This window comes from Carcharodon carcharias, chromosome 5 (assembly GCF_017639515.1).
Source record: "Carcharodon carcharias isolate sCarCar2 chromosome 5, sCarCar2.pri, whole genome shotgun sequence".
NCBI classification, from domain to species: Eukaryota; Metazoa; Chordata; class Chondrichthyes; order Lamniformes; family Lamnidae; genus Carcharodon; species Carcharodon carcharias.
In genome coordinates this window covers 178938428-178962695 of record NC_054471.1, presented here as the reverse complement: position 1 = coordinate 178962695, position 24268 = coordinate 178938428, and positions in this window count along the sequence as shown.

Genomic DNA, 24268 nt, shown 5'->3' with positions numbered 1-24268 from the left:
TGATTTGATTGTCTTGCAGATCGAGTGGATGGCCGTGACACCAGGTATGCCTTAATATGGCAAAGATTTCTATAGATCTTCTTGCCATAACCACAGAAGGGGTTTCGTGAAACTCATCCCTCGTTTTCCCAGCTCTAATGCTCTTATATCACCCTACACGAGAATATGATTCCTCCTGCCCTCCCTCAACTTTTGATTTCTTCTCTCAATCTTCAGATACCAGTCACGCAGCCACAGCAATCAATAAGAACATCAGCATGAGGGAATGTGAGTCTGGTGTTTAGCCACAAGCTTTCAAGGCATTAACAGGGTTAATAAACAATAACCTCTCACCTCACCCATGTGCCCTCATTCATGACTAATATGGATATTTACTATTACATTTACAAGTGCTCCGGCACAATCCTCCCTCCTCACTTGTGGCTGCACCGGACAGAGGCATCTGATCTGCCACATCCCTTGTCCTGGATGACTTTGGCGGACGTCCTCTGTGCAACTGAAGTCTTGAGCAGCCCGCCACTCCAGGAGACTCTTGCTGAGACACATGCGAGTCTTCAGTCACTGCGGCAATGGTCGAGGCCTGTGTCAATAGCCAATGGACGGAGAAGATACCCACATCAGAAGTGCCATGAGAGGTACTTCCACATGGAGGCAGCTGCTGCTCAGCAACACCCCCTCCGCCAGTAGGACTGGTTGGTCCTTCCTGCCAACTGGTGAGGTTTCAGGAGATGGGTGGGGGACCAAACTGCAGTTCTCCTGTCACCCTGCGCCTCAGCCCTTGAGCTCAGAGCCAGGGGGGTGGTGTGCAGGTCAGAGCAGATCCTGGTGATTGGATCTGCAATGCATTTGATTTGCCCCTCCAGGACAGTCACCATTCTGTCTATGGAGGAAGCTTGGCGCTCCAAATAGTGGGTGATTGCAGTGCTCGTGGACTGAATGGATACCACCACAGTCTGGGCCAGAGCACACAACCCCACTGGTATATCTGCCAAATCTTCACAGGCCTCGCACTAACCATCCAGTATCTGCCGCCTTGCAGACAACTCCAAAGGCTCATCATCCAAGTCAGAATCAGTTTCCAGATCACCCCGGGTACTCCTCAAACTGTCAGAGGCATTCACCGCCACAGTCTCTGGCAGCTGCACGCGTGAATGTGAATTGCCTTCACCAGTGTGCGCATGACCCCTACCCGATGTGCTGAACCCTGCCGAAGTGCCAGTATCTGCGATGGTACTGGGTGCAGAGAGAGGATATGAAGCTGCACTCTCCGAGCGTAGCTCCTCCTCCTCGGAGGGAGGCTTCTGGCAGCTTCTATGTAGCTTGCGCAGAAGAGGCTTCTTCTGTAACACATAGAATTAAATAAGGGGTAGTCTGGTATCTAATCACTTGACACATCAGCCATATCACACAATGCACATAAACTGTTCCATGACCCAACATGAGTGAATGAACTCTGCAGACACAATGATCATTTGAACAATGATCTGAAACTTCTAACCCTGAAGTTTGTCAAGGTTCCAATGTGTGAACTCTATTCACCAGGCACATTACATAATTCATAACCCCCATTAAACCACTGCTAGCCATCTCCTTTTATCAACCAGTCTGATACTTTTGCCACCTCACCAGAACTAGGCCTCTTTCCAGTCTCGTCACTATCTATACTCTTGGATGAGTCAAGCTCCAGCAGGGCCAGCACTTGCTCCTCATAAGGAGTCAAGACTCCCATGTTGGGTATACCTTCACCTTTACAGGCTCTCTTACAGCATTGTGAGCTCTCTTCTCCTGAAAACATTTGACACAGACATTTCAGCAAGCATTAAATACTAGCATATGTGATGCCTCAAACCTGTTATCACATCAGCGTGTTCCCAACTGAAGCCTATACTCATGCGTCATAAGGTAATCCTGCCCACCACCCGCAATTTAACCAGACCATTCCTTGACATGCACAATGGCATGGTCTATGGCAGCTGTATCCTTGTGGAATCATGTGGCCTTTGAGGAGCAGCTAACCTCAATTATCTCCTCCATTCGCTAGCTGGGCCTGTATCACACTGGACCAAGATTGCTCATACTGATGCCATGCTCACCCTTGCTGATCTCATGAGTTCACTGAGCCTCTTGTGGCACTGGGATCAGATCCTCCTCACCACATCAACACTGTTGACCTCATAGACCATCTCCTCCCAGGCAGCATGAATCTGCCTGGGCTTCCGCTTCTTCCCAGCGTTCGGCATGAGCAGGTCTGGTCTGTCACATACTGCACACAGGAGGGCACCAAGAGCAGCCTCACTGAATCTGGTGGCAGCTTTGCCCTTTCTAGTATGCCTTTGCCCTCATCCGATGGTGCAGACATCTATTCATAGAAATATGTAATAAATGTACAACACCTCAATACCAAAAGGTAGGAAACTTGCTGACTTTTTAAAAAATGTGGCATCTTTGAAGATTGACATGGTTTGCAGGGATTAATTTGGATGTAAATAGACTTACCTGGCTAGACTGGAAAATTCACAAATCTTCACAATGTACAGTTTCTGCTCTTGAGTGATCATCTGATGAGCTGCCTGACACTGTCCCATGCCAGGGAGCCCTTTAAAGTGCTGGCTGTGACCTGGTTCTCCATCACGGACGCAGCCTCCCAGCCCGGACATCCCACCCATCAGAACTCATTGGGCGGGATGATGGTCTGTAAACTGTGCTTGCTGCTAATTGGTGGCAATGAACATGTTATTGGGCCCAGAAGCCGGAACGCCAAAGACTTCTGTGTGCGGAATCCACTGTCGGCGCACGAGCATTTTATTCAGCCGATTGATTCAATGACGGGGACTCACCAAAATTAACGCAAGCAAAAAAAAGTAATGAAGAAAATAATCCCACCAAAAAGTGACAAATCCCCACCATCAGATGGTTTCCATCCCAGGGTTTTAAAGGAGGCAGGTGAAAACATTGCAGAAGCCTTAATTTCCAAACTCCTCTTGAATTCGGGAACTATCCCTTTAGACTGGAAATTTTAAGCTCCATTAAAATATTTAAATGAATAACCTGCCCCTGGGTGCAGTTGGTTGCATGGCACCTTCTCCTGCTTCCGTTAAACTCGAATGAATGGTTTTGCGGCAGGTTGGGTTCTCATTTGAGATTGTAGAAATGTTTACATCTCCTGACCTAAACTCGCCAGTTCTTGGGGCATTAAAATCCCCTTTTTGGTATCAATATTGATCTAAGTCTCATCTCAGAACCCTACGTATTAGGTTAGTGTCAACAGCTCATTTAATGTTTAACTATTTAATGAATATAAACTTTGTATTTTAATTTCCTTACTTCTTGTCTATAGTTTCTTCTGTAATTTTAATAAATATATAGGGCTGCAGCCAGGGCAGTGAGAAATGATTGTGCAGGGGCCAGCTCCTCGGAGGTTGCCCACAGGCTCTGCTGCAGATGACTGATGTGAGGACTGTGATGGAGAATAATCTTGATGGGCATGCACACAGAAAAACTCGGTGCATTGGCAGCACTGTCCGTATGCCCGCTGTCACTGTCAAGGAGAATGGAGGAATCTGACTCCAACTTGGCACAGGGCTTCACTTTACAGAACTCCCATTCCACCATGGGAATATTGGCCAACTTCAAGAGAACTTGTAGATTCAACCATGGTGTGACATCTGATGCTCGTACTCTCAGTTTCCATTGCAGGACAAACAAAAGCTACCCAACATCCGAGTGTTGCATTGGACATTGACACCGAGGTCATGAGATCTCAGTTTTTTGTTGCACATGTTCAGACTGCTGCCACCAAGTCTGTGGCTACCAGGGGCCTTTGGGAACACATAGCCATCCATTAATCTGCCCTCAGCAGATTAATCGAATTGTTGAGGCACTGCCCCATGGGAGTGGCAATGACTCCGTGGAGCACGAACCTGCTGTCCCCTCTCACAATTCATATTTCCACCACTACCATTCTGTCAGTTGCTCTTGCCTGTCAGCCCAACAAGCTTAGACTGTTGCCTCCCCTGCTGAGGTGGTGCAGTCCAAAACCAGGCCTCCCAGGCCCAGAGTTGCTCAAGATTGTCCTGAAAGCTGGCCATCTGCAGCCTGCCCACCAAAGGTCAGCGGCCTTCCACCAGCCATGCTGCAGCTACTAGAGTAGCATGGCTTAAACCAGTCAACAGTACACGTGAGACAGGCACTATGGGATTGCACAAGGGTTCAGTTGAGTTTTATATGGAATATTGGATGTTTTGTTACTCATGTTTATGTGGAATGGTTGTCTTCTGCTAGCTTTTATTTCAAGACGTTGGCCAAGATGATACTGTGATGGTCTGTATCCAAGGGATGGCGTTGTACATTTCATACTTCTGAGCTATGCAGAGATGACACTTGTTTTTATGTGTGTAACAGGTTTTATTCACAGTGCTTTAAATTGTCTGCTCCACACTTCTAGCTCTTTGCTTCCAACAGCTTCTGTAATTTATTTATTTTCTGAGTCCACACGTAGGCATTAACTTATCAAGCATAATGAGCATCAATAGTAAACAAATTCAAATAATCAAACACATGTTATGGTTAGGAGGGGGTTTAATTGAAAGCAGCCCAGATTTCTGCTCTCACCACCCATCCGTAAACAGAAAGGTGTTTTGATTTTTAATTTCTCCCTTAATAAGTGGTGGTGTATTTTCCCCAACCCTTCAGTTTTGGAGTGATCCAATCCCTTATTAATAACCTTTCAGCAAACCCCAAATAGGATAAAATTGGAGGGTTAGTTTATTTTACACACACTCAAAACATGGGAAGAGGGTTCACAATATCCCCTTATTTTTGCATTCATACAATAAAAGAGGGATAAGGGAAAGAACGAGATGCAGGGCAAGATCACAGAGAAGATAAGAATTATTGTTTCATGTGAGCCCAGAGTCCACAGTCAAAAGTCCAATGCCATATTCTTTAAGAGACGTTAGGCTGAAGCTGATGTGGGGTGATCCACTTTTCCAGTAGCACTGATTTAATTAGTCTCATAGTAGGCACTAGTACAGAAGTTTAGGTGTTCCAGTAGAAAACAGCATATATGGAGACCAGTCAACTTAAACCTCTACAGAACTCTGGGTGCTGCTGCTTGGCTGATGGAAGATGGCAGATCAAGGCAGGCTGCTAGCTTGGAATCCGGTTTTCTCTTCTGAGGTTAAACCGCAACTGAATTTGGTATTCGAAAGCTGTACAATTAAGCAATTCAAACAGCTCAAGTCTCATTCATGTGACAGAGTGGTTTCGGGTCAAGCCATTCAGCCAATGATGTGCTTTAAGGCCTGCTTGTTAAAACACAGTGTATTTTGAGCCGGTAACTGTAGAACCATTAGCACAATATTGGAGATGAGGAGTCACAAATAGCTCTGCCTTTCTCCAGTGCTGCCTGGGGCAGATGTCCCATCTATTAGTCCTTTGTGTTGGCTTGGCTGGAATGTTCATACAATACAAGTTACATTCCAGGAGGTTGATGAGTTCACCTTTGTCCATTGGAATTGCTCAAAATTTTACAGAACCACCTGCATGGGACTAGCTGCAGCCATTTTATCAGCCCAGCAGTTGTCCATTTTTAAAATAGAATTTAAACAAGGGAATATGGAAGAGAAACAAATTTATTTTCGATTTTTTTTTCATACCTTCTGGGCATGAGGCACAGAACAATTGAACACTACAGATGTTAATGTGTATGGCTGTTGAACAATGAGGATTTGAGGTTGTATTGATGGGAGCCAAAGTCAAACAAGGCACTCACGGACAGCCTATCCAAAACATGAATGAGCCAGCTGCTGCCTTCCATGAAAAGGTTCGCTGAAAAAGAGCATTTGGCAAACTTAGAAGAAGTCTTAAAACATTTCTTGTAAGCTGGAGTTTGTCTAAGAAAAGAAAAGTGCACGTTCCAAGCGAGGGAGGTGATCTATTTGAGTCACCGAGTAGGTTCACAGGGCCTCCACCCAGTTGAGGAGAAAGTGAGAGCCATAAGAGAGGCGCTTGCACCAAAGAATGCCTCAGACCTCAAATCATTCCTGGGAATGATCAACTATTATGGGCGGTTCTTACCCAATTTGTCTACAATGCTGGCCCCCCCTGCATTCTCTACTCAAAAAGAACCAATGCTGGTCTTGGGAGGCACCCCAGAAAGAAGGGCAGGAGCCACTTTTAATGAACTACACAGTGCCCATCCGGGAATTTCCCAAATGAAGACCATAGCACACAGCTATCTATGGTGGTCTGGGGTGGATGGCGAAATGGAGAGTATGGTAAAGCATTGCGTAAAATGTCAGCAACTGCAAAAATTGCCAGTGACAGCTTCGTTACACCCATGGGCAGGTAGACCCTGGGTGCGGTTACATCGACTACATTGGACATTTCCTGGGAACAATGTTTCTGCTCCCCGTCGATGCCCATTCAAAATGGTTGGACCTATATGAGGTGAAGTCACCAATGCTGGACACTACAATTGAGAATCTACGTCAGAGTTTTGCCATTCATGGACTACCAGAAGTAGTCATTTCTGATAATGGCATGGCATTTAAGAGTGCTTAAGTTTTGACAGTTTATCAGCCTCAACAGTATCACTCATGTGAAAACTGCACTGTACCACACTTCCTCAAATGTACTGGCTGAAAGGGCATTCAAACGTTCAAGGCAGACATGAAAAAGCTAACTAGCGATTCCTTGGCAACCAAGCTAGCATGCTTTCTTTGTCATTACAGGACTACCCCTCACACAACAGGTGTCACACCTGCGGAGTTATTGTTGAAGCACCGTCTCAGGAATAGATTGAGCTTAATAATGCCGAATTTAGAGGAGAAAGTGGAAAGGAGTCAGAGAAGCCAGAAAAATAGACATGACTGGCATAGACATGAGAGGAAATTTACTGTGGGAGAGCCGGTATACGTGAAAAACTTTGGAGAAGGATCAAACTGGTTAACAGGTGAAATAGGTGCAGTGACTGTGCCTCTATCTTACCATGTGGAGGTGGAAGGCCGGATCATTCATAAACATGTGGACCGTTTAAGGAAGAAAGAGCCAAATCATCAAGATTTAGTTCCACCAGAGATCGTGACCAGGTCTGCGCTTCTTGTTGAGAATACTCAACCTGGGATTAACATGTCTGATGTTACTGTAAGAGTTGGAGATACAAAACTGCCAGTGCCCACCAAAGCACTTGATGTTCAGGCAACTCCAGGAAAGGAGGTTCCTGACAAAGAATCTGAAGTTGTGGAGCTGCAACGTTCCACATGCATCAGGAAACCACCTGAAAGACTGACCTTGTAAATTCCTTATCCCGTGTAAATGTTATATTGTCTCAAGAAATATGTACTTGTAAATATAATACATATAGCTGAGTTAAAGGGGGAGGAATGTAGTAATTATGGTTTTATTTAGTATGTAGTGTACCTCTAAGCATAACACTTGTTAGGAGAGATCGCATGATCTGTAGTAACCAAAAGGATAGTGGTGCGGGTTACCTCAGCAGTTAGTGTAGAGTGGAGTTGAAAGTACACATGTAGTTGCAATAAATGTGATGATTCCACTTAAGAAGTGTCTGCAGTTCAACTCTATTACTAATAGTACTAATGTTACTAACAGTATTACTACTTGACCACCCTACAACAACGATGTGAAACAAGTTTAGAAATATTCAACTTCACAGTCACTGGCAGCACCGTTCTCACCATGCTCTGAGGCTGCAGGTCTTTTCAAAAAGCTGACAGAATTCTATGAGCACCTCCATTGTGAACCACTTGATGATGATGAACACAATACTCCTGGCTTAGATGGAGGTAAGAAAAGAGCTCCTTCATGGTGCTGAATGCAAGGTTAGTTGTGCGTGTTTAATCGAGGGAGTTACCTAGTTCAGCATGGTCCAAAATGGCTGCTCTAGCATCAAATCATTATTGCATTCTGACTGACTTTAATTTACAATCTACTTTTTTTTAATTCATTCACGGGATGTAAGTATTGCTGGCTAGGCCAGCATTTGTTCCCCATTCCTAATTGCCCTTGAGCAGGTGGTGGTGAACTGCCTTCCTAAACTGCTGCAGTCTATGTGGTGTATGCACACCCACAGTGCTGTTGGGGAGAAGAGTTCCAGGATTTTGACCCAGCGACATTGGAGGAATGGCGATATATTTCCAAATCAGAATGGTGAATGACTTGGAGGGAAACTTCCCATGTATCTGCTGTCCTTGTCCTTCAAGGTGGTAGTGATCGTGGGTTTGGAAGGTCCTGTTTAAGGACCCTTGGTGAGTTCATGCTGTGCATCTTGCGGATGGTACACACTGCTGCTACTGTGCATCAGCGGAAGAGGGAGTGCATGGTTGTGGATGGGGCACCAATCAAGTGGGTTGCTTTGTCCTGGATAGTGTCAAGCTTCTTGAATGTTGTTGGAGCTGCACTCATCCAGGCAATGGAGAGTATTCCATCACACTGCTGACTTGTGCCTTGCAGATGGTGCACAGGATTTGGACAGTCAGAAGGTGAGTTGCTCACCACAGGCTTCCTAGCCTCTAACCTGCTCTTGTAGCCACAGCATATATAGGCCCAATCCAATTCGATTACCGGTCAATGGTAACCCCCAAAATCATGGTAATGGGGTATTCAGCAATGATAATGCCATTGAGTGTCAAGGAGCGATCATTAGATTCTCTTTTGTTGAAGATCGTCATTGCCTGCCACTTGCGTGGTGCGAATGTTACTTGCCACTTGTCAGCCCAAGCATGGATATTGTCCAGGTCTTGCTGCATTTGGATATGGACTGCTTCAGTATCTGAGGAGTTACGAATGGTGCTGAACAATATGCAATCATCAGCAAACATCCCTACTTCTGACCTTATGATGGAAGGAAGGTCATTGATGAAGCAGCTGAAGAAGGTTGGGCTGAGGACACTACCCTGAAGAAATCCTGCAATGATGTCTCGGAACTGAGATGATTGACCTCCAACAACCACAACCATCTTCCTTTGTGCTGATATGACTCCAACCAGCAGAGTTTTCCCCCTGATTCCCATTGACTCTAGTTTTGCTAGGGCTCCTTAATATCATACTCAGTGAAATGCTGCCTTGATGTCAAGGGCAGGCATTCACCTCACTTCTGCAGTTTAACTCTTTTGCCCATGTTTGACCTAATGCTGTAATGAAGTCAGGAGCTGAGTGATCCTGGCAGAACCCAAACTGAGCACCAGTGAGCAGGTTATGCTGCTTGATAGCCCTTTTAATGACCTCTTCCATCACTTTAGTGACGATTGAGAGTAGACTGATGGGGAGATAATTGGCTGGGTTGGATTTGTCATGATTTTTGTGGACAGGATATACCTGGGCAATTTTCCACAATGCCGGGTAGATGCCATTGTTGTAGTTGTATTGGAACATCTTGGCTAGGGGCGCAGCAAGTTCTGGAGCACAAGTCTTCAGTATTATTGCTGGAGTATTGTCAGAGCCCATAGTATTTGCAGTATCCAGTGCCTTCAATTTTCTTGATATTGCATGGAGCGAATTGAATTGGCTTAAGACTGGCGTCTGCGATGTTGGGGACCTCTGGAGGAGGCCGAGATGGATCATCCACTCGGCACTTCTGGCTGAAGATTGTAGCAAATGCTTCAGCCTTATCTTTTGCACTGATGTGCTGGGCTCCCCATCATTCAGGATGGGGATATTTGTGGAGCCTCCTCCTTCAGTGAATTGTTTAATTGTCCACCACCATTCAAAACTGGATGTGGTAGGACTGCAGAGCTTAGATCTGATCCATTGGTTGTGGAATTGCTTAGCTCTGTCTATTGCATGCTGCTTAATCTGTTTGGCATGCAGTTAGGCGTGTGTTATAGCTTCAACAGCTTGCCACCTCATTTTAGATATGCCTGGTGCTGCTCCTGGCATGCCCTCCTGCACTCTTCATTGAACCAGGGTTGATCCCCTGGCTTGATGGTAATGCTAAAGTAGGGGATATGCCAGGCCATGAGGTTACAGACTGTGTTTAAGTACAATTCTGCTGCTGCTGATGGCCCACAATGCCTCATGGATGGTCAGTCTTGAATTACTAGTTCTGTTTGAAATCTATCCCATTTTGCACAGTGGTAGTGCTAAACACGATGGTGCATACTCAATGTGGAGATGAGACTTCGTCTCAACAAGGACTATGCAGTGGTCACTCCTACTGATCCTGTCATGGATAGGTGCATCTGCAGCAGGCGGACTGGTGAGAGTGAGGTCAAGTATGTTTTTCCCTCACCACCAGCTGCAGACCCAGTCTAGCAACTATGTCCTGAAGGACTCTGCCAGTAGTGGTGCTACCAAGCCACTGTTGGTGATGGACATTGAAGTCCCCCACCCAGAGTACATTGTGCACCCTTGCCACCCTCAGTGCTTCCTCCAAATTGTGTTCAACATGGAGCAGCACTGATTCAGCAGCTGAGGGTGTGGCGAGGTAGGGTGGTAATCAGCAGGAGGTTTCCTTGCCCATGTTTGACCTGATGCCATGAGACTTCATGGGGCCAGGAGTCAATGTTGAGAACTCCCAAAGCAACTCCCAATGACTGCACATCACTACGACACCACCTCTGCTAGGTGCATTATGTCAATGGGAGAGGACATACCCAGAGATGGTGCTTCTGGGACATTATCTGTAAGGTGTGATTCTGTGAGTATGACTATGCCAGGCTATTGCTTGAATAGCCTGTGAGATAGCGTTCCCAATTTTAGCACCAGGAGGACTTTGCAGGATCAACAGGGCTGAGTTTGCCATTGTTATTTCCTAAGTCTATCTGGTTTCATTCCTTATAGGCTTCATAGCGATTTGCTAGGCTATTTCAAAGTCAATCACATTGTGTGGGTCTGGAGTCACATGTAGGCCAGACCAGAAAGGACAGCAGATTTCCTTCCCTAAAGGGCATTAGTAAACCAGATGGGTTTTTACAACAATAGCTTCATGGTCATCATCAAAGTTTTAATTCCAGATTTTTATCGAATTCAAATTCTACTACCTGCCATGCTGGGATTTGAATCCAGGTACCCAGGGCATTGTCCCGAGTCACTGGATTACTAATCCACTGACAATACTACTATACCACCACTTCTCCCTTACTCTACAGACTCCCAGCGCACATTTGTAATGCTCACATTTATACCCTCAGCAAGTTGACATTTGGTGCAAGTCATACCAGAAATGAGCACAAGCAGGACAGACATCAAAATGACACGAGAGAACTGAAATTATGGGTGCTACTGAGCCAAATTTAGCAGCTATATACTTCAGAAAAAGGTTTCCTCTAGTCCCTCTGTATCACAGATTGATCTACTATAAAAAACAGAAGCTTGTTATCAAAGTTAAACATTGCTTGAAGGTTTTCACGGTGACACCAGTAATATTGAGAAAGACAAATTTCTAATTCCACCATGTAGAATTTTGCTCTGAATAGAGTAGTTGTTGCCTGAAAAACGTTTCCCTGGAAGAGCTGATTGACCTTAACATTTCGGACGGCATATTCTGCCTATTGTCTGGAGGATTGACTGCAACAGGTGAAAGAAGTAGTTATATAGTATGGACTATGGGAATATGGGGTCTTACTGCTGATTGGTCAGGTTTTTGCATTTGTAATAGGTCAGTTCATGTTCACATTCTTGCTGCTGGTGGTCAACCATGTGTTTCTTGAATAAGAGTAGCCAGATGTCACTGATGAGAAAGCTGCTGCGTTGGGGGATATTGTGGTGTTGGTAGATCACATAACATCACTGACTACAGTGGGGAAACAGGCTGCAGCCTACTAGACTTAAGTAACATCGAACCTGCTTCAAACACAGTGAATGGGACAGGTCAGCTTTGTCAAACACCCTCAACTTTATGTCCACCACATCTAATGGTCCTACTTATTTCATCCATCACGCATTGGCACATAAGATGCTTCAGGGAGGCTATGTGTGCACCATATGGGATCATGGTTCACTGCTGACAGTGGAGAAATAATGATACCATGTAAGTTATAGCTAATTAGCTCCAGTTCCAATGTTTGCATGTTGCAAACATTGCATTAACTTCCTAAACTTATATGTATCATGATACTTGAATTTTCACAAAAATAATGAAAATTTGTAAGCCTATTGTTTCTTGTCTTTCAACTCTCATAGTTCAGTGAATTTTACAATACATTTTTAGGAATGTCTAAATAGTTCTGTTTATCAGCTGGTAATTCTATTTCTGATAAAAAGATAATTTGATAAGACTGATGCAAAAGTGAATGTAAAGGTTCCATGTGCAGGATGTTGCGCATCGGGGGCAGGGCTTGCTCACTGACACATAAAATGACGCACGGTGACATTGGGGGAACTCCCAATGTCACCGCGCCCCATTTAAATTTTCAGGAAGGTGAGGGCATGCAGAATCAGCTGTGCGCCCGCCGACCTGTCAATGGCCAATAGAGGCCATTGACAGAGTCAATTAAGTAATTAAAGGACCTGCCCACCCAACCTTAAGGTTGGCGGGTCAGCCAGGAGCGCCGGCACGAACTAGAAAAAGCATGAAACCTCATCCACCGGCAGGATGAGATTTCACGTAGGTTTCAAAAAATTTTGACTTCTCTCTCCTCAGTTGCAATTGAGCCGATTGGCTCAAAAAGTTAAAAACCTAAAAATAAAATTTCCCTAACATGTCTCCTCATGTGACAATGTCACATGAGTTGGAACATGTCCAGAACTTTTACAAAAGATTTATTTTTAGGTTTTTAACTTTTTGAGCCGATCTCCCTGAGGCTGCACTTAGCCTCAGGGAGATGTGTGCACTCTTTCATGCGCATGCACGAAACAGCGCACTCTCGATTTTGGGATTCCCCCCACCGCCCGCACAGGGAGCACATAGCGCTTCTGTGCAGACGTCACGCTGGGTGGGCCTTAATTGGTCTGCCCACATAAAATGGCATCATGCCCTCGATCAGGGGTGCCGATCGGAAGTGCGCCTGTGTGTGCTCGCCATTCAACTTCCCTCCCAACAGGGTGGAAAATTCAGCCCCATATGTGCTATGGCAATAAGATACTTCTGCAACGAAAGAACTAAAGTTCTATGCAAGTGTGGCTGACGTACAAACGTGCGTAAATCTAGCATCCATTGGTGCCTGATTTCTATACTGAAAGCACTTGGGGATGTCAGTTTTCTTAATGCATAATCCATTTCATTTAATTGAGCATTTTTAATTAAAAATAGTCATGGACACTCACATCTGCAGGGTTGAATATTACCAGGAGAATGAGAAGTTCAATACATATTGTTACAATGGTACATTTTTAATACCTGCTTTCCTCAGTGAAATTTGGTGTTATTAATTCATGGATTAGATTTATTATATTTTGACTTCTCTCTCCTCAGTTGCAAGATCACTGCCTGCCCTCTGCTATCTTACTGAAGCAGCTTTTCATCATCTATTGGTCCAGAAAAGCTCAGGGACCATGAGAGGCAAAACAGTCACACCAAGCCACCCTCATCCCAGCAGCCTCTTGTGTGCATTTTACAGTCCAGATCAATCAGAAACATGAACTTTATTTGGATCTTTTCTCCCTCTAGCCCAGGGCCACTAAAGTCATTTGGGCTGAGGCAAATAGCCTGGATCAGACACTCGAGAGTTTCCCAATCTATTTAGCTCATATCCATACTGAGGGCAGTACTCATCAATTCTGCCATCAGAAAAAGCTACATAAAATCAATGCAGTGTCAAAAAAGCAATCAAAAGATAAAAGAGTAATAATTAAAATGAACTCCACAGGTTCAGTTTCATGAAAGAGGCTACAATACTGCAGATAACTAATGTTCTGCACCATTCTTTCACATTGAATTACCACTGAGTATTTTTTTTATTTGCCTCAAGTAACAATATAGACAGACGCAAAGATTAAGTTCCCTTTGGCTGACCAATTAGCTTAATTAGGAGTAGGAGTAATTCTCTGAGTTAAAAAGGATTTGGCTTCTAAACCCAGCTCTAAAAACATGTGCCCATAATGTAGGCTGACACTTCAATGTCCTACTGAGGGAATGCAGCCCCATCCTTCACATGAGATGTTTAATTGATGCCCCTGTCTGCCCTCCCAGATGCCATTTTACTTTTGGAGGGAATGTTTCCTCAATATCCAGCTAATATTTAACCCTTAACCAACTTTTCTCAAATTGATTATCTACCCATTTATTACATTGCCAATTGTGAGACTTGGCTATCACAAATTTCTCTACATTACAACAATAATGCATTTCAAAAACACTTAATTGGCTGTGAAGCACTGTGAAAGGCATTATATAAGTAAAAATTTGTTATTTAATCAGTGGACATGATATTACACAACCATTACATTTTTAAATTGACAGCTGAATAATATCAGAAAGCCAGTGTTGCAACAATCTCCTCAAGGGCATGTGGTACCTTGTTAGCCTCACTATGTTCTGCCACTTGCATCGTTTGTAGGAGAAAAAAAGACACAGATTTCATAATTAAGGCTTTAAATCTAATTCTTGTAGTTACTCCTTTTAAGCTGCAAAATTCCAGTGATACGGCTTTAAGTTTTATTTCCATACTTTTCATATAATTTTTGAGATGCCTAAACCAATATGACAGCTGAAAAACTAAATCAGGGCAGCTTTTTTAAAAAACAATTATAAATATGGGACATATTTAGAAAGAAAAATCTCCCATTTATAAAATGCTTTCTCACATCCGCACTGAGCACTGGATTCACCAACTGAACGGCCAGGAAAGCTGTGGCAACAATGGTTTTAATTAATGTGTAGTATATCTTTAAGAAGAACGTTATAGAGGAAGATCACATAATCTTATGTAACTAATAGTGGAGTAGCGCGAGCTAACTCCATAGCTCGTTGGAAGTCAGTAGTCTGCAAGTGAGCACAAGTGTGTAGATAGTGTTCGGTGTAGAAGCACACATGTAGCTGCTGAGTATATTGTAAATAAACAGAGCGTGTTCCACCTAAGAAGTGTCTGCAGAACTACTCTATCTAAAGTACCAACTCGGTCACCCCGCATCAAGCGTACAACTGGGACTCACAAGTCACAACAAAAGCTAACCAAAATCAACTATGTTCAAATATTAACAAATGATTTGTGGAGTTCAGCCTTCTGGATTACTTTTGATGTGTAAGTGTTATTCTAATGTCGGTCGATGCAACAGTCAATTCAGCGAAGCAAACTCTCCCAGGCAGCAAACGAATGAATGGTCAGGCAATTTGGGCTGAATTTTCAATCTGGCTAACACCAGTGTCAGTGATGCGACGCAATCTTTAAATGCAATTGGTCCAGGGGCAAGTTCGACGCCTGATTAGTGGCACCAAGAGCAGCCTCCAGGCAGGATATAGTTGCCAGGGCCTTTGAGTTTACAAACAGCAGCCTTGACTGGGCCAGCCATTCACTGATGCCTTGGAGCAGCAAGGATCTCAAAGGGCCAGCGCTGGCATAGGCAGGCGTTCACAGGTGGCACCAAGATTCTAGAAACCCTCTCATGAGGCTTTAATGGATGCACTGGCAGAGGGGGGAAATATCTTCTTCCTAGTGCCTCGAAGGAGCAATGCACCCAGATATACAAATAGGGCATGGATGGAGGTGGCAGTGGACTTCAGCAGCTGAGTAACCAGGGTGTAGGCCAGTGCAGAAAGTGATTCAATTACGAGGACTGCAAAATGGCAAATGCCACCCAGGTGGCAGGCCTCTAACTCTATACACAGAAGCATGCACATGAGAGTTCTCCTCAACTCTGACAGATCAAGCAGCCGGCTGCATCACTGAGGCGTCAGCAACCCTGACATATGGGGTGCAGTTGAGCAGGGGGCATCAACTCCTCATATGAATGGCATGCTGGAATTGGTGAGAGGGGGTAGCCCACTCATTAATCCTCTCTTTTTGTCTAGCAGTACAATGATATGGTGGGGCCATAGAGGGCCCAACTACCAGCCAGGACCTCCTCAATTGAAAGCTCCCCCCCAACACTGACCTCCACACCAAACCTCCATCCCCCTCCACACCGGGGCCTGCCTGACTGGCCCCGGCGAGGCCACCCCAGTTACCTCTCCTCCAAGCCTCCAGTGCTGCCCCTGATTCCGGATCTTCTGGGGCACCAGCAGTGGCCACTGCTCCTGTGGGCCTTGGATGCTGCCATTGGCTGGCAGCTTATGGAAGCAGGAGATTTGCCTTTAAAAGTAAGGAAGCCCCATTGCAGGCAGTTAACTATCTGATTGACATTCGATAACACCACGGCTTTCGGAAATGGCCATGGCGGTGTTGCCACAAGCTTTCCGGCCGTTGGACAGGGCCACCATCTCAGTCATTAAATCCAGCCCTCCATTTCCCTGTGCCTCCCAATAGATTATTTTAAACCACTGCTCAAAAGCCTTTTAATGAGCTCCACAAAGAGCTTAACAGCCACTTAATTGGAGGCGTGCAGGTTTCTAACTCTCCTCCCCAATCTCCCTTGGAAAATCACCCTACTTTCTGGAGTCATTGGGATCCAGTAACGCCACCCAAGTCTGACTTTCATTGCACCCTACCACCTCGTATCAAAACTCATCCCAATGGGCCATTAAAAATCCAACAGCTTATGTTTGATTGTGTTCACTGAGGGAGAAATGTTGATTAGGATACACAAAGACTTCCTTGTCCTTCTTCCAAGGGTGCGTGGACAAGCAGCCTTGGCTTCCAACAATCCAGCATACTCTTAAATTGCACCAAAATATAATCTAGACTAAGACGATATTGCAGCAAAATGTGCAACCTTAGCAAACTTCAAATTGCAATGCTGTTTTGAATATTTCAAATGTAGAGGCATTTTTAAAAAAAGTCTGTTGACATGTGCCTTTCTGTAGGAAATTTCAAAAATGATGTTTCTTGATCAACAGGAATCAGAAGAATTAACTTTGTATGTTTATTGTCAATATAGGCCCAAATGTTTAGTACTGTTGGGAGGGCTTTAAACTAACTCAGCAGGGGTGTGTGAACCAGGAGAGAATATTTGAGAGGAAGAGCAGGGTGCATAAAATACTGGGAGAGCCAGACAGCACTAGAATAGAGAATGGTAAGTTAACAGGTAAAGCTGGAGTAAGGGAGAAAGTCATGAAGTCCAAATCAGGGTTACTGTGCATGTACGTGAATGCACGAAGTATAGTAAATAAGATTGGGGAGTTACATGTGGAAAAATGATATGACGATAACAGGGACTTGGCTCAAGGAGGGGAGTGGCTGGGTGTTAAATATTCCTGGGTATTGGTGTCTAGAAAAGATAGGAAAGGAAGAAAGGGGGGTGAAGTGGCAGCATTGGTTAAGGATAATATTGCAGTGCTGGGGAAAGACAATGTCCTTGGGGGTTCAAGAGCAGGATCAATTCGGCTAGCGTTAAGGAACAAAAAGTTTGCAATAACATTGCTTGGTGTGGTCTATAAGCTGCCAACTAGTGGGAAGGATGTAGAGGAACAAATCTGCAGGGAAATTACAGAGAGATGCAAACATTATAGGATAGTTCTAATGGGCGGCTTTAATTACCCAAATGTAGGCTGGGACAGTGGTAGTGTAAAGGGTGGAGAGGGGCAAGAGTTCCTAGATTGTGTTCAGGAGAATTTTCTACAGCAGTATGTGTCCAGTCCAACAAGAAAAGATGCACTGTTGGATCTGTTCTTGGAAATGAGGTGGGCCACGTAGATCAAGTATCAGTGGGGGAACATTTAGGAGACAGTGATCATTGTAATGTTAGGTTTAGGATGACGGTAGAAAAGGACAATGTGCAATCCGAAGTAAGAATATTTCACTGGGATAGAGCCAACTTTAATGGAGCAAGAACGGAGCTGGACCCAATGTACTGGAACCAAAGGTTGGCGAGAAAAGCTATAGCTGAACAATGGGATACCTTCAAGGAGAAATGATTCAGGCACAGACAAGTATATTCCTGCAAAAGGGAAAGGCAGGGCACACAAATCCAAAGGACCCTGGATGAAAAAGGCGATAGAAATTAAGATAAGGATGAAAAAGTGTGCTTATGACTGGTATCAGGTAGAAAATACAACTTAGAACCAAGTGGATTGCAGAAGATTTGGAGGAGGGGGTAAAAAGAAAACAAATAAAAGAAGCAAAAAGGGATTATGAGAAAATACTGGCAGCCAACATAAAGGGGAATCCCAAAGTCTTTTATCAGCACATAAACAGTAAGAGGTTGGTAAAAGGAGTAATTGGGCCGATTAGGGACCAGAAAGGGGATTTACACATCGGGCATAGTTGAGAAGTTAAATGAATACTTTGCATCCGTCTTTACCAGGGAAGCAGATGCTACCTAGGCCATGGTGACAGAAGAGGAAACTCTGTCACTAGATGAGTTCAAAATTGATAAGGAGGAAGTGTTGAATAGACTGTGTGCTTAAAGTTGACAAAGCACCAGGGCCAGATGAGATGCATCCAAGAATATTGAAGGAAGCAAGAGTGGAAATTGCAAGGGCACTGGCCATAACCTTTCAGTCTTCCCTAGACTCAGGGGAAGTGCCAAACGACTAGAGAATTGCAAACATTACGCCCTTGTTCCAAAAAGGTTGTAAGGATAAGCTAGCAATTACAGACCAGTCAGTTTAACTTCAGTAGTGAGGAAGCTTCTAGAAACAATTATTCAGGATAGAATTAGTAGTCGCATGGAAAAATGTGGGCTGATTAGGAAGAGCCAGCATGGATTTCTGAAGGGGAAATCACGTTTAACTAAATTGCTGGAGTTTTTTTTGAAGAGGTAAGAGAGAGGGTTGATGAGAGTAAAGCTGTTGATGTGGTATACATGGACTTTCAAAAGGCATTTGATACAGTGCCACACAACAGACTTGTGAGGTAAGTTGTAGCTCATTGAATAAAAGGGACAGTAATGACGATACAAAATTGGCTGAGCAGTAGGAAACAGAGGGTAATGGTCAATGGATATTTTTTGGGCTGGAGGAAGGTTTGTATTGGAATTGTGCAGGTATTGAAACCCTTGCTTTTCCTGATGTATATTAAAGATCTAGATCTTGGTGTGCAGGGGACAATTTCAAAGTTTGCCAATGATATGAAACTTGGGAGCATTGTAAACTGTGAGGAAGACAGTGTAGAACTTCAAAAGGACATAGACAAGTTGGTGGTGGAGTGGGCAGATAGGTGGCAGATGAAGATCAATACAGAGAGGAATGAGGTACTGCATCTTGGTAGGAAGAACATGGAGAGACAATGTAAAATATGGGGTAAAATTCTCGTGGGGGTGCAGGAACAGAAGGACCTGGGTGTATATGTGCTTAGATCATTGAAGGTGACAGGACAGGTGGAAAGAGCAGTTAGTAAAGCATACAGTATCCTGGTCTTTATTGATAGGGGCATAGAGTACAAGAGCAGGGAGGTTATGCTCAGCTTATATAAGACACTAGATAGACCTCAGCTGGAGTATTGTGTACAGTTCTGAGCACCACACTACAGGAAGGATGTGGATGCACTGGAGGGAGCACAGAAGAGGTTTACAAGAACGGTTCCAGGGATGAGAAACTTGAGTTATGAAGATAGTTTGGAAAGGGTGGGACTGTTCTCCTTGGAGAGAAGGGGGCTGAGAGGAGGTTTGACAGAGATGTTCAACATCACGAGGGGGCTTGATAGAGTAAATAGGGAGAAACTATTCCTGCTCGTAAAAAGATTGAGAATGAGAGGGCACAAATTTAAAGTGATTTGCAAAAGAAGCAAATGTGATGTGAGAAAAAACTTTTTCACACAGCCAGTGGTTTGTGTCCAAAATGCACCGCCTGGTACTGTGGTGGTGGCAGGTTCAGCCAAGACATTCAAGAGGGCATCAGATGATTATTTGAATAGAAACAATGTACAAGGTACAGGGAAAAGGCAGGAGAATGGCACTAAGACATAATGCTCATTCGGAGAGCCGGTGCAGACATGATGGGTCAAATGGCCTCCTTCTGTGCTGTAACATTCTGTGATTCTGTGATGCATTACCACACCTGGTGTACAGCCTGCTGCATAAAGCACATTCTCACATGGCACTACAAGAACAGGTAAATCTTTTAATCTTGTATCTAATCCTTTTTAGTGGTTATCCCTTTTATTAGCAAATTGGATACAATGATTGGATCCAGCAGCAATAAAACTGATTACTTAGAAAGTCCAGTTCAAAAGACGAGAAAGGTCTCATTTGAACTTGACAGCAATGACCTTGTCCTGGCTCTGGATTGGCCCAAGCCATCAACTAGTGTGAATCCAACTTATCCAAAGTACACAAAATTAATGCTGTGCAGAACTAATCCCTTTGGATTTGCGAGCGCTACAATTTCATTCTCAGTACTCCTAATCATTGTATCATCTTTAATGATACATCAGTATTCAGCATGTCTCTGATGTTTCCCTTGGATTTCACATCCTGTCCTGCTGAGTCAGTTGATAGCTTTTCTTAAAAAAAAAAATTCCTTTCACGATTTTATTGACTGTAGGAAGATTCATTTCATTTTTTTTAAAATTGACACCGAACCATTCCCAATGCAATTGAATATATTTTGACATTGATATTATGGCTGCACTCCATAGATTATTTGGAAGTAATGCTTTGCTGATGAAAGTACCACAAATGTTATGGCTATTTTCATTGTAATCACAGCCTTATTGTGAGATAATAATTCTTTTTTGGCGGTATACAATTCCTGTTATGACACCAAGTTAAATAAATAACGCCTGGAAGTTCCTGGATCCCTGATGCAGCGAGTAAGCAGGGCAAGGTGGGATTTCTGCCCAACGAAATCGGAAGAGGATGACCCTGTCAGAAAAATCATGATAAATCATTTCAAATAATGTCAGACAGCAGGAGCATTCTCACAGCCAGTGCATTGCTTTTGGAATGTAGTCACTGTTTTGAAGGCAGATGCAGCAGCCCATTTGTACAGACGAAGATCCCACAAACAGGAAATGGTAGCAGCAACAAGTTGGCATCTCTATTTTTAACTGACGTGGGTTGAGGACAGAATATTTGCTCAAACATCAGACTGAAATAATAGGATTCCATTCAGTAGAAGGGAGGGCTGGATTTGCGCGGAGTTTTCCCGACACTGCAGGCCTGTAAAGGTGGTGAGGCAGGTCCTGGATGCAGAAGTACCACCCTCCACTCCCCCCCACCCTCCCCCCCACTTCCTACAGATCCAATCTTTAACTGGTGAGGGAAAGGATGGGGCATGATTCAGACAGAGAGGAAATCTGTACTTAGCAGGGCCATTGGGACTCAGTGCTGAGTTTAAATAGACCCCGTTTTGGCTGTTCTGAAGGCTTCAACCAACACTGTGGGAGTCACAAATTGATGGAGTAGGTGTAAATGCTTTTGAAGGGTGGATAAAGTCTGTTCATGTGTAATGATCTGATTTTTTAAATCCTGTATTCTTTAAAACTTTAAGCATTATCTCAGCAGGGGGCTTTGAGTTCGCAGTTTGACAGTTTAAAAGGGCTATTCAAAGATTAGCCATCTTTGATGTGGGGTCTGAATAGAAGTTTGTTTTCTATAACAGTTTAACCACTTGAGGATGTTTAAATGTTTTGATTGGGTTTCATGAGTGGAAGTTTCTTTTCACCATCAAGTTTGTACGAATGAGAGCTGTATTAGATATTTAGAAGTTTATTTTCTTCATCTCCAACATGGCTCCTGAGGTCTGTCCACGGTGGATAATGGGTGAGTGGCTATGGAGCTGGCATGGAGGATGAGAGGGCATGGGGGTGTCAGTGAGGGGCATGAGCTGGTATAGAAGTGGCAGAGGTATGAGGGGGCATGGGGGTGCTGGGGCAAGAGTTGGCACGGGGAATGGCTGGGAGGTGAGGCGGTTAAGGGGTGAGGGCTGGAGGGCCTAAGTAACTGGAACGCAATGCCAGAGAGGCAGTGGTTCTAACCAGTCCGCATCATCACATGCCCACACATGTGGCCACCTACAATCTGCCTCTGGAGTTGGCAGGCCCGTCTCTATTTGCCCTTGCATCCCCAGAGCAAATATTGGATCTAAGAGGGCCCTTTATTGGATCTAAGAGGGCCCTTTAATTGGGCCCTTTAATTTTATTGGGCCCTTTAATTGGATCTAAGAGGGCCCTTTATTGGATCTAAGAGGGCCCTTTAAACCAAATATTGGATCTAAGAGGGCCCTTTAAACCAAGGCAAGTTTGCCAAGTCAGGATATATCCCAACTTGAACTACCTGCCTCAGCAGCGAAAACAGCGAATATAAATATTTTGCTTGAATCTTATATTGCATTCAACTCCCTGCTCTTCTTTAAATTGCACCACAGGGTGTTTTCACAAAATCTTTTACATCTATCTGAACAAGCAAACAGAGCTTCAGTTTAACATCTCAAGTTCAAGACAGCGCACCTGGCAATAAAACATTCCCTCAATACTGTACCAAAATATTTGCTTACATTAAAGGGGAAATTCTCCTGGCCCATGTCTAGGTGCACTGGATTACCTGGGCACAGAGGATATTGGAAAATCTGTGGATAGAGGGTGGTCACAGTGCCCACCTGTAAAGGAACTCAACAAATTTTCTTCTCACATTAAAGGAGGTAAGTTGCAGTTTCCTTTACCAAACAAGCAGTCAAGCTGGCTTGTTTACCAATGTTCCAGAAATCAGGGGCTGAATTTTCAAGGGAACATCAGGACTCTGGTGTTGGGCCCATACGTAGGCCATGGGCCTGAATTTTCCGCTCGTCAGGCGTGCGCGATCGGCGGGACCGGGAGCGGACAGGAAATGGGCCGCAATCAGCCCCTGACCACGATTTCACTGTTTGCGCTGAGAAAGGCTTAGCACTGCCGGGGGAGGCGGGAAGGGGGGTGGGAGCTGATGTCACCGCGGGTGCTGGTGAGCACTTCCACCGAGCTCCCTAAAGGCAGGCAGCTGTCCCAGGGAGCTGCAGACGTCCACGGAATAAACAGAACAACAAAAATGCTGCAAAATACGCCCAAGCAGCACAATCAAGCACACTGAAAGCATACCTCACCAAAAAACCAGCCCCCAGATCTCTCTTTCTATTTCATTTCCCCAGGGAGATTTCATCCCGCCTGGATCAAGGTTTGAGCAAAAATGTAAAGGCCGCCTGACCAACTGGCCCGTCCGCCAACCGTAAAAGTGGACGAGCCATGAAAAATCGCTGACAATTGCCGTCTCAATGGGCTCAATTGCCAGCTCAATTATTGGAGGGTACCTTCCGACTGCCGCGTGTGCCCGGGACGCTCACCCAAAGTCATCTCGCCCTAGTTCACGGCTGGACAGGTCGGGCACGCGCCTGCCCACGGGATGTAAAATTCTGGCCATGAAACCAGGTAATGACCCCATGGGTTTCTGGCTGCAGCCTCCTGCTGCCCACCCCGGCTCTGATCGAGCACAGATTGCAGAAAGAGGGTTGACACAGGACACCTATGTTCTCTGATGCTGTCTTGGCAATCCAGATCCAGGTGGTCGACACGAGGAGGGCGATCCCGTTCCCTCCAAGAAGCAGAAAGTCCTCCAGGAAACATCTCCACAGCCAGTGGCAAGAGGTCACCGAGGAGGCCACTGTCAGGAGCTTAGCCCCTGAGATGTAGCTGCAATGCCGACAGAGGTTCAATTATTTTGCTAGAGTTGTTAAGGTAAGAATACTGCTTGCTTTCTCTCAACTCTCCCCAAGCCTCACAATACTTCCACTGCCCGACTTTCTCTCCTTGTCCTTGCCTTCATAGTATTAAGCAGCATGTGACTTTTATAGTAAATCCTTTGTGCAACAAGGCAGCAAATAATGTACAATGTAATTTCATTTCTGACTTTAAACTCCTTTGTAACTCCAGTATAGATCACTTTACATTTAACATTTATTAAACATGGATTCTGTGCTCTTTCTGGTGGTATCAGTTATACAAATAGTCATCAGTCATTCCTGTCACATTCTTTTATGCAGTGGTGCATAGCAAGTAATCAGCACATTTTCTCCATATGTCTGTCCCATTGCTATCTCTACAATTACTTTTTACTGCACTGCAGGACACATAAAACCATCCTTCAGAGAGGGCATTAGTACACCTGCTGCCCTTACAGTGTTGACACTATATATACAAAAGGAGAATAAGTGTAGGAGTACGCTTGATGAATTCAAAGCATAAACGGTGTAAAGAATAGATTGCAATAATTATGTATTCAGACAAAACAGTAATATCAAAAGTTGTCACATAAAATTATATTATATATAAAATATACAGTCAAATATCACTCTGCATGTCTGCAC